Source organism: Cyclopterus lumpus, chromosome 2, assembly GCF_009769545.1.
Source record: "Cyclopterus lumpus isolate fCycLum1 chromosome 2, fCycLum1.pri, whole genome shotgun sequence".
Taxonomy (NCBI): Eukaryota; Metazoa; Chordata; class Actinopteri; order Perciformes; family Cyclopteridae; genus Cyclopterus; species Cyclopterus lumpus.
In genome coordinates this window covers 6,435,970-6,446,930 of record NC_046967.1, presented here as the reverse complement: position 1 = coordinate 6,446,930, position 10,961 = coordinate 6,435,970, and positions in this window count along the sequence as shown.

Here is a 10,961-nt window from a genome sequence, read left to right as displayed (position 1 = left end):
TCAAATTTAGCACAGATGTCCACCTCGACTCAAGAATGAACCGAGTGGAATTTGGAAGGTCAGAGGTCACGGGACTCTCACCCAATCCTTTCAATATCCTCCGGATCGCTTTGAGCAAAATGTCTTACAATTTGGCGCATAACTTTCACTTTGAGGACTCAAGGGCGAATTGGAAGGTCAAAAGGTCTCTGTGACTTCCCCAAATAACACAATTGTGCACACAACTCGAGAATTCACATGTCAATTTCACACAAATGTCTGATAGGATGAAATGAGAAAGTGATGGCAGAAAAAAGTAACATCTTAAATGGGAATAGAAGATAAATGTAGGTGAGTAAAAAAAAAAAACATGTCCTTCCTCCTCCTGGCGGCAGTGGCCCTAACAAATTCACTACTCCGCCGACAGGGGTCAGTAGAGATCTGGTCTCTATGGTGGAGAGAGTGCAGCTGTGATGGAGAGCAGCGGCATTGGGGAAGCAACGCGCAGCGGGGTGGATCCACGCACGCGTGTCCGTGCGCGTCTACGCTTTACGCATAACATTAAATACTGATTCACATGCAGGACAATGCGGGCGTTGGCTCGTCAGCACTAAACTCAACAAACCCAGAGAGTTGCTGTCAGGAAGCGGCGGCGCGTGGGCTCACACCCCGGCGCGGCGAACTCTCCGTCAGACTCCCACCGCTGGAGAGAAGGGCCGACATCGCGACATGTGGTGCCATTTCCCCGGGTCGCGTTCCCCGGACGGCTCCCGTCGAGTCCTGCTAAATAGAGACTTTAATTCCTACGGACAGGGCCCCGCGACCGTCTAGAGTAGCCAAAGGCGGACAAGGGGAGGCTCTCCTCCGGGTGAGGGTGCGCACCGCGCCGCTGTTCAGATGGGTCCCGGGACGCTGGATTCAAGTGCACTGTAAACCTCTCCAAGTTCTAATGTTTACTTGAAAATGAAAATAAATAATAGAAATCACACACTTGTTTGCTAAGAGTTTAAAGGAGCGAAAGACACACACACGCGCGCCCAAAAAGTTGCGGCGCCGCATTAGTCATGCGGCAAAAAAAAAAACACAAAAAGAAAAAGGAGCAAGTGTGTGTGGAGGAAGAGGAGCAGACCTCTGGAGATGAGTAAGCGCGGCCCTACACTCAATTTACTGCTTGATTTATGAGTTCATTTCCTGGGGGGGGGGGCATATAGGTAGCAGCGAGCCTCCACGAGATCCCCGCGCGGCTCTCGCCACTCTGGGCCTCGGTGCGACTATAAATAATGGCCGCAGCGACGCAGGAAGGACGACGTGCGACACAGTCTTCTTGCGCATGCGCTCGTGCATGGCTCCTGAGCATCTTGGAGAATATTCTGATGATCAAAAGGTGGAAATAAACCTTTTGATACAGCTGCTTTTTTTCTCTCTCTCCTTTCTGTGAAAAAAAAGGGGGGTGCATTCAAATATCGTGACTTTGTTCTCTCAAAAGAGTTGAAGGAGATGCAGCGACGGAAACCTTCTCAAAAGGACTTTAATGTTATAAGGGGAACATCTGTGGAAGCTATAATGCCTTCATATATAAAGTTTAGCCTCCGACTTCGTGCACGAGGGCCCATAAATCAGGGTATGCTTTAGGGCGGGGCCACTGTGTTTCACAGATTCAAGCCTCCGTATTACTTCCGTTCATGGTCCACAAACCAATGGGTGACGTTTTTGGGGATGTTTTTAACGTGGAATAGAACATTTCACAATTCATTTGCTTATTTATATCCAAAAAGCGAAAATGATGGCCCTTTCAGCTTAAAAAGGGAAACGCATATGTGATCTGTGTTTCCCTTTTTTAATCTTCCACAACGAGGCTTGCGTCTGTGGGTGCACGGCGCCACACAGGCTTCGCCGCGGCCCGGCCCCACCTTGAAGCCGGGGCGGCGAGACCCACGACTCGCCCACGACTGCCCGCCGTTTTTTTTCATCTCAGACACTTTGTTGTCTATTTCCAACGAGGCCGCCGCAGGGGTCACGACTGGTGAATCAGCCCGGTGGGATGGAGAGATGAAAGAGCGCCGCGGTGGGGAGGGGAGGAAGAGAGAAGCGTCCCACCGCTTCCTTTCATTGTCACCCCATGAATGTTGCTCGGGTCAGAAGAGGAACCGGCACCAAAGAATTATATATATAGCAGACAAATGACGAGGCTCGCGCTGGATTTCTTCTTGTCCTCCCACTGAGCTGCCGAGGCTCTAAAGGGCAAATCAGCCTCAGCAGCCTTTGGAGGAAACACAGGTAATGGAGATGGAATATGTGGAGGGAGTGATGATGAATGTGCTCATATGAGTGGAAAAGTTATCTCAGACTTTACGCCGAGACGAGCACCAACAACCCCTGCACGTGTCATGTGCATCCGATGGATTCAGGTTTGGACACGTCAAGGCGTCGGAACTTTGTCACACGGGCAGTCATTTTGAACACTTTGGACTGCGGTGTGATTCCATCCTTTCGCAGTGTCGCCGTAAAATAGAAATGAAAGTGTTCTTTTTGCTGTTCAGAAGAGCCACACATTAAGACGACAGGTGATATATATATATATATATATATATATATATATACAGTATATATATATACATACAGTATATATATATATATATATATATATATATATACAGTATATATATATATATATATATATATTACATTACATATATATATTACATTACATTACATTACATGTCATTTAGCTGACGCTTTTATCCGAAGCAACTTACAATAAGTGCATATATATATATATAATTGGAACATGCAGCTTCGCACAGCATATTCGGTTTCCTACCTTTAACATATTGGTACCACTGCAATTAATCTGCGATGTCAGGAGTATAGTGCTTTGAAGGAATAGTTTGACAGTTTGGGAAATATACTTATTTGTTATTTGACATCTTCTCTTATATCTGTGAAGTTAGGACAGGTAAGATTGAGAGCATGAATTCATGCTTACAATGTTTACTCTAGGAATAAATCAAGAGCGAAGGAGACTCATTTTCTCATAGACTTCAATACAACCAGAGGAGTCGCCCCCTGCTGGTCAGTAGAGAGAATGCACGTTTTAATACACCGCTCGGCAGCACCAGAGGTTTCCTGCCTTTTTAGTCGGCGTACGATATGCGACTGCTACAACTCTTGTCAAGAAAAAAAATATTTTACATTTGTGACTAAAATCTAAAGAAGCTTTTTGTTACAATCAACACCTGTTTAAAATGCTAAATGTCTAGGTGCCACTCCCCATCCTGTGTTCAAATTTGTGAATGATGATTTTCCAAAAAAGTAAAAAGACAATGTGGAAGCTGTCATTAACAGGAAGCCAACAAAGAGTTATGTAATCTCTGTTTCACTTAAAATAGCACCTTGTTGTGACATTAACATTTTTGAAAAGAGGCATAATTTCTCTGGAGTTCTCACCTGAAGGATCTGATTATATTTACCTCTGAATATTAAGTTACAGGCCAGTGTTTTAATGCGATTTATACTGACTATAACGTTAAAACCGGCCAGACACGAGTTGTGCTTTGTGTAGTTGGGCCGTCTATAGTGGCTAAATGTTACTTTGAGGCAGGAGCGAGAAGAGAAGATAACTGTCGCTCTCTCCCATCCACTGTGGGCCTCCTTTGTATTCCAGGAGCACCCTAAGGTTTTTGTATCGGTGTGGGACAAGAGAAGCACTTAACGTGACATTTAGAGATGCTCAGAGATCCTCTCTGGGGGAACCAAGGATGTTATCGCGGACATGTGTTTTAAATGCCAGGAGGGTTGTTCTGCCGGAGAGCTTTGGCCACAGAGATAACAGAATAACTCGACCTCTGGTATTGCGCCGGTTCTGAGGGCTCGCGTTAAGCTGCGTCTGAAATGTTTTTTTTTTTTTTCTCTTTTCCATCTGACGTGTTCTTTCGAGGCTTACAGGACAATCTTCTTAGATCGTACATTAGGGCTGCCGTTATCCTGAGGAGAAATCCACAATTGCACGGCGCATTTTCGGCAAACAGGATGGCTTTGTGAGTGGGCGCAGCCAGCTTTCTGGGATTCTGATTCCTTAACCAGATGGTCGCAATACACATCTTAGCCATGGATCACAGACATTTTTAAAGACTCTCGTGTCCCCTGAATCGCGTCCAAAATCTCCTCTCCATAAATACCAGACTAAATGTCTCATATTTATGTGGATTCATCCTGAGGGGACCTGCACAACAAGGCAGCATGAATATTAAACCGGTAGAACGAAAAGGTCATTCTTCTGGTACGGACGCTGAACTAATCAGCCATCATTTCTGTGTGACGTGTGCTCTATTACCCGTCACTGGGCGGAGAGATTTGGCTTCAGAGACACTATATACAAAAAACATCCAAGAAATCCAATGCGAAAGAGCGTCTGGATGTTTTGCAATTCATTTGTGCGCCAGCCATCCATCTTGCAAAAATGCATCTTTCCCCCGGGCGCGGCCTCCGAGCCGCTCGCATTTAGAGATAGAGGTCCGAGATAGAGCGACCACGATCGGGGGTTCAGGAGAACGAGGTGGGCCATTCATCACGAGGACACGCTCCCCCATTTGTCTCCCGATAGTGGCGAGCTGCTTCCCGCAGGCGTGAACTCGTCATCCTGGATGCGAGTGTTTTCCGTTTTGACCCGTGGTGACGTCTCTTATTGCTCTCGCCATATGTTACCGCCACCAGGACCCGCCTTCTTCACTCGGGCCACGTGCTTGCATCCTACGCGTGTTTACTGGAGGCGGAATACTCCATTTGTACAGTTTCTTACCCCCCCCCCCCCAAATACCCGCTTCTCCCCTTTTTTTCTGTAAAATGTTTGGATTGCTAAAAATAAATAAAAGTATCCCTTTGAAGCCTCGCCGCCTCCCGGGAAGGTGTTTTCTTGCAGATAATGACTTCTTTCAATTCACACCTCACCCGAAGAGTGCAAAATCAGTTTTTTCTTCTTTCCCCCTCCGACTTGCTAAAGTCTGGAGTACCTGCGATCTTGTGACATGAATTTAATCATAACCCGTTGGCTTACTCGAAAGGTTAACCTGGCACAGACACACACCATCTGCATGGACCATCCACCTTCATATTTAGCATACGATGAGTGGTATTGAGCCGCTCATAAAACTCATAGAAACATAGAAAGTGTATTTCCCAAAGGGTCAAACTATTCTTCAAGTTATTGTGTAATATCTTGGTCAAATGCAGGCACCTTCTACAATAATCAAACTGTCAATCTGATGACCTTTATAGCGTTTTTGATGGTATTTCTTTCTGATATTGCAAAAAGGGATGTACATGGGCACATGCATTTCTCAAAGTGAGGATATGAAAATCCAGGTCGTGAATTTCATAATAGGAAACCTTTGGCCCCCAGAAGCAGGCGTCATTCTGTCACATATTTGGGCTTTTAAAAGATGACACAATTAAGTTCAAAGAGAAAAACAGACAACATTCACAGACATCCTCAGAACACATTGACCTAATTAAACGTTTTGATCCAGTATTACATGACTGCTTTGAGGTACCGGACACGTTAACAAAGGCAGAAAGACACAAAACGAAGAAAGCCTCGGCGACTGTCAAATGTTCCGTATAGTTATTTTCTTTACCTTGATCAAAACTCAAGTTCACACACATCGATAATCACGCTTTAAATTCAGCGCTTCTCTTTGAACATTATATATCCCTCAGTATGAGAAATGTGTTTGACATTTTTTTTTCAAGTATGAAAAGTGTTAATTAAAAGATTTTTACCAGCAAGATTTTTCTTCCCGTTAATGTCTTGTTATTATGCCTTCATAAATGTGATTATTGACTTGTTTATTCTGTCCTTGGGACAATCAGCATTGAATCCTCCTCTTGAATCAGCCTGTAACATTTATTTAGTGAATGTGAGAAATGAGTTTCTTTCAATCAATCCCTCTCATTAAGTTTGTATTTCTATTTTGTATATCTTACCTTGTGTCAGGGAAAGCAATTAGAACATTTCATTGAAAGTTTGAAAAGTATGTCTATGAAAAAAAAAGCCAAATAGGGCCCACAAATTTCATTTTTGGCATCACCAGCCAGTAACAAACCACTAATACGTAAGACTCAGTGGCTCCACCTTCCCTTTTTAATACATACATTGTTTCGCCTCTACATATATAAAAAAGAAATTGCAGTCACAATCGACCTTTTGCGAAGCCCCGCCCCCCCGCTGCTAATCCATCAAGCTGTCAGAGCTACCGTGGAGCCCACACTGTCACTAACTGCACTCCCTGAATAACTATTATCCAATAATCGGATATTTTATATTACACCACGTTTAACCACGACTAGCTCCAAAACCACTAAACCAGCCTGTGGACTCTGGCTGACGCTAAGTGTCCAGTCTGCATGCAAGAGATGCGAATAAGCGAAGGGACATTTGACCTTAACTTGGCTATTTTTTAAATGGTGGGTTTGTGCAGGATGTCCTCTGTCTCTCTGACCAATCAGTGACCTGCAGTGTTTTATCTCCACCTTCTAGTATCGGCTCAGCTGTTACCAGGTAACAGATATTATCCACCATTTTTGCTAATGGCAAACCAAAGAAAGAGCGAGTTATGTAAAGCCGTGCAACACAGAGGAAATGCGCCATTAGGTCTATTTTCACCCCCTCAACATTACCACTGCTGGATGAAAATGATAATATTTGTTATCAGGTGGATTCCTATAGAAACTACATGTCCAATAGAGGTTTCCGGGCAGGTTTTGATTGTCTGGTGCAATTGTCTGTGAAATTGCGTCCCGTAATTTGACTCAAGGAGAGAGGCATAATCAAAAGTCAAATTGAAAAAGACGTAAGTTTGGCAATTAAATTGCACGTGAGTGTCTAGATGAATCACTGCGGTCGGAAAAAAGGTGACCTTAATATTACGGTACATGCTACAATAAAGCTTGACGAGAGAAATTACAGTAATTTCCCCTCTGACATTCATTCAGCGGCTTCAATCAACATCTGCTGGAGAAGAGACATGCGTGCCCCGCCTCGAGGGGACAATAAACATCCATCAGTGCTGATGGTGAAGACAGGGAAGCTGATCAGGCCGGGAGACAAGACGCATCACCATCCACCCCCAAGCTTCCGTTACACGCTAGAAGATGCACATTGTCTCGCTGGCCTCCTCGCATGTCCTCGTTCTTTGGTGGAGTCTGGACCAATCTGGGTTATTCTCTGCCGAGCTGCCGAGTTGCACGTCGTGTGCCGACAGCTTCCTTTTCATGCGGCCCAAGAGTGGGGAGAGTGTCCCTTTTGATTAAGCGTTTTGGATGCCGGGCCCTGAAACATGTTGACGTGGTGCCGTCGCTGCAGTGCAGCTCCGTGGGTCCTGCTGGTGGATCCCCGCGGCGGAGGGTTCACAAACCTTCAGTCACTCGCGTTGCATGCAGCCGAGGCAAACGGCCGGCGTTAGCAGTTTCACTGAAACCAAAGATGCTCTATGGCATCTAATAATGGGATTTACAACCCGCAGCATTCAACCCTGGAAATTAAGGAAAGCACATTCCAAATGGAGTACTGGCTGCTAAGATGTTACATTTTAATGGACTCAATTATCAGATGGAGGGCAATAAAAAAAAGGTACGAAGCACTTTCTAAAATATCAGAAAGAGAATAGCTGAATAAACATTTGTTTAAACAGAGAACTTCAAAGTGACCGACATCCACAACCTTGTTTTAACTAAAGGAAGAGGACTTCTAAATAAAATACAATATGAACAGTAATATATTCATTTCAGCCAATTTAAAAAAAAGAGAAGCCATGCACTGTCTGTGGTTTCCCTTGTTTCACCCACTAATATAGGCTCTAGAAGTTGGGTAGATACAAGGTTGCAGTGGCGGTAAACAACACTTCAAAGTTTGGAGAACCGGAGATGTTCTGAGGGGTTAGGGGTCGTGGATAGAGCGCCCCATTCATTCAGTTACTATATCTATATATACGATCTTCCCTGTCTATTGAGCACGCGCACTAGTGTTCCCTTGAACCCACGCCTCCCAGCCCTCGGTCCTGCCTCGTTTCTCTGGCTAATTAGCATGAACGGAGGAAGAAAAATAATTCCAGATTAGTCTCTTAGTGCATTTAGGACCTACTTGTTTAAATATACGCGCTAGTCTATTGGGACCAAGTATTCTTTGGCTCCATGTCATCATGTGACAGACCCTGACATTGTAATTCCACCGCATGGCCACTATGTAAATGCTGTATGGTCTTCCAACTCAAAGCATTTTCATTCACCCCCATGCATACACTGATGGCAGGGGCTACCATGCAAGGTGCCACCTGCCCACCAGGACCCTAACTAACAGCTACGGGATCAATTTGGGGTTAAGTGTGCTCCCAAGGACACATCGACATGGACCGGCAGAGCCGGGGATCCAACCACCGATCCCCTGACTGAAGGACGACCCTGCTGAGTCACAGTCGCCCACAGTCGCACAATTTGCTTCAAAATTGTATTTAACATAATGGCTGAAATTAGATGAAGGTCAACTAAGGTACACCGCTTCTCACTGAAGCACTTCCTGGAACATTTGCACAGAGCTTTCTTCTTCAGGCCAATTCAACCAATCCAATTTGACATTTGATTTAGTTTGCCGCTACCATCTGTCAGACATGGCACCATTGGTCCGATAATGATGAGGCAGCAAGTCGAGCCGTCAGGTGACGATCAGGTGAGAGAAGTCGGCAGGTGAGGCGCGACGGGACAGCTTGCGGAGGACGAGCAGGAGGCAGACGGAGGCAGGGGGTGGACGAAAGGAGCAGCTGTCGCCATGACAGCGTGTGCCGCCATCTGCACCCACTCTCCAGATATGCTGCTCACACGGAGCACATCTGCATGCCTAAAGGCTTCGTTTTCACACAAGAGCTCGGCCTCCACCGGTAGATCCAATCATGATGAGGATGGAAACCGATCATTCAAAAAATCAATACTCATTACAGAAAATAATTAAAAAAAATACATGCACATCTGCATCAGACCGGGGCATAGCTGTAAAGAAAAAAGAAAAAAGAAAAAAAGACAAACACAGAAATTTAAAGCCAATCCAATCATAATTTCCAGAAAGCTTTAGTTCCATTATTGGGAGCCTGATAGTACATTGCTGCAGCCGGCTGAATCAGCACTCTGCCGGGGTCGTTTCTCATAAGGCGGGTGTAGAGTGAGCGCCGGGGACCTCGTAAATATCCCAGCTGCACAGCCAGAACAACACAAGTCTCGCTCCACTGCACAAGACATTAATGCAGACAACAACCCCCCCCCCCTCGCATCAGGGATTCTACTCGGATTCTAATCAGCATGCCATTTGGCAATAGAAGAGGTTTTTTTTGCAGAAATGAGGGCTGTATCATATCTGGAGGAGACCTTACAGGTAAAGAGCATGCTGACACTGGACGTTAACATCTCTGAAGCAAAAAAAACAACAAGAAACCTAATGTCCAGTTCTCTTCTGCATGACCTTTTAGAGAATGAGATATGTATTGTGCTGACACTTACTTCCATAACAGATTCCTTTCATGCCCCCCCACCCTATCAGGCTGAGGGATGGCGGACTCCTCTGAGGCACAAAGAGAGGTGAGCCACAGGCTAAACTCCCATGCAGATTAAGTCAATGTCTATAAGCAAGAGGGCAAAGGGTATAGCAAGGGGGATTGAAAAGAATATATGCACCAGAGTGCATGCTGGTTAAATCCCTTGATGGAGGGCGTTTGTAAAACATTACAAAAGCTTTTGATCATAGGCTTACAGGAAGTCCATTACTAGGGGGGCTAACATGCTTATAGTTTCAGTCTGTGGTGTCCCTCCAGCTTCCTGGGATCCTGCATTATGTGTTTGATTCCGTTGGTGTCCGTGAACACTTCTGTGGGATGATGACGGAATGGATGGCGAGCACACACACGTACACGCACTCGCGCACACGCACACGCACACGCACGCACAGACACTTCTTTCACAGGCGATGCCAATTATTGACTTGACGTGTTGGAAACTGTCCATGGTGCTGAAATGACTCGCCACACTCGCCTGAGGATTTAACTCCTTCCTGTGGGCCGCACGGGATCTCCAATGGCAGACGAGAAGAAAACATAATAATTATATATATATATATATATATATATATATATATATATATATATATATATATATATATATATATATATATATATATACACACACACACACACACAATAATCTAACAAACACATTGAGATATTAAAGCCATATCTAGTGTGTTGGCAGACCGGAGCATTGTTATTACAGTCATTATTAAAATGACACTATATGGAATAAACATACACCGTTGTGTTTTGATACTTTAAAGTACACTGTGTGATATCATAAGGCGCACATTTGACCAATATGAACGTAATACAAAATAAACAAATAAGCAAAACATGCCATTAAAAAAATCTCTGTTGTTTGACATAATTTCCGCTTTAAGTCCCAATACGTTCCCCCATATTATCGGAATCAGTCGTCCCAGGCAACTCAAATTGCCAGTGTGTGTGATTAGAGATGCGGTTGCGTCACCCGCTCCGCAGCCGGGACAGATGACTGGCGCAGATGTAGAATCAAGCCGACCAGAGCAAACCCGGAAATGGGTCTTTTGTCCGCGTCTTCAAAATAAAAGCAAGCGCAGGGGTTATTTCAACTCCTAACTGGTTTTATTAAGTATGTTCTCCTCTCTGGTTAGTGGGACACGCATATAGCAAATATAATGCAGGGGATGTATTCCTCTGGGTGAGTAGACAGTGGAGAACCAATGGCATTTAAGAACATGTGGTACAGTCTTTCTTATAGCTGGCATTCATAACATATGGTCTGATTGGCTACGAGCAATATTAAGAACTGGGATTCTGGCTTGATTCTTCAAATATGTTCATAGATGACTAGAATAATGCTGTCCAGCATTTCAACCAAATTGGCTATTTTTATTT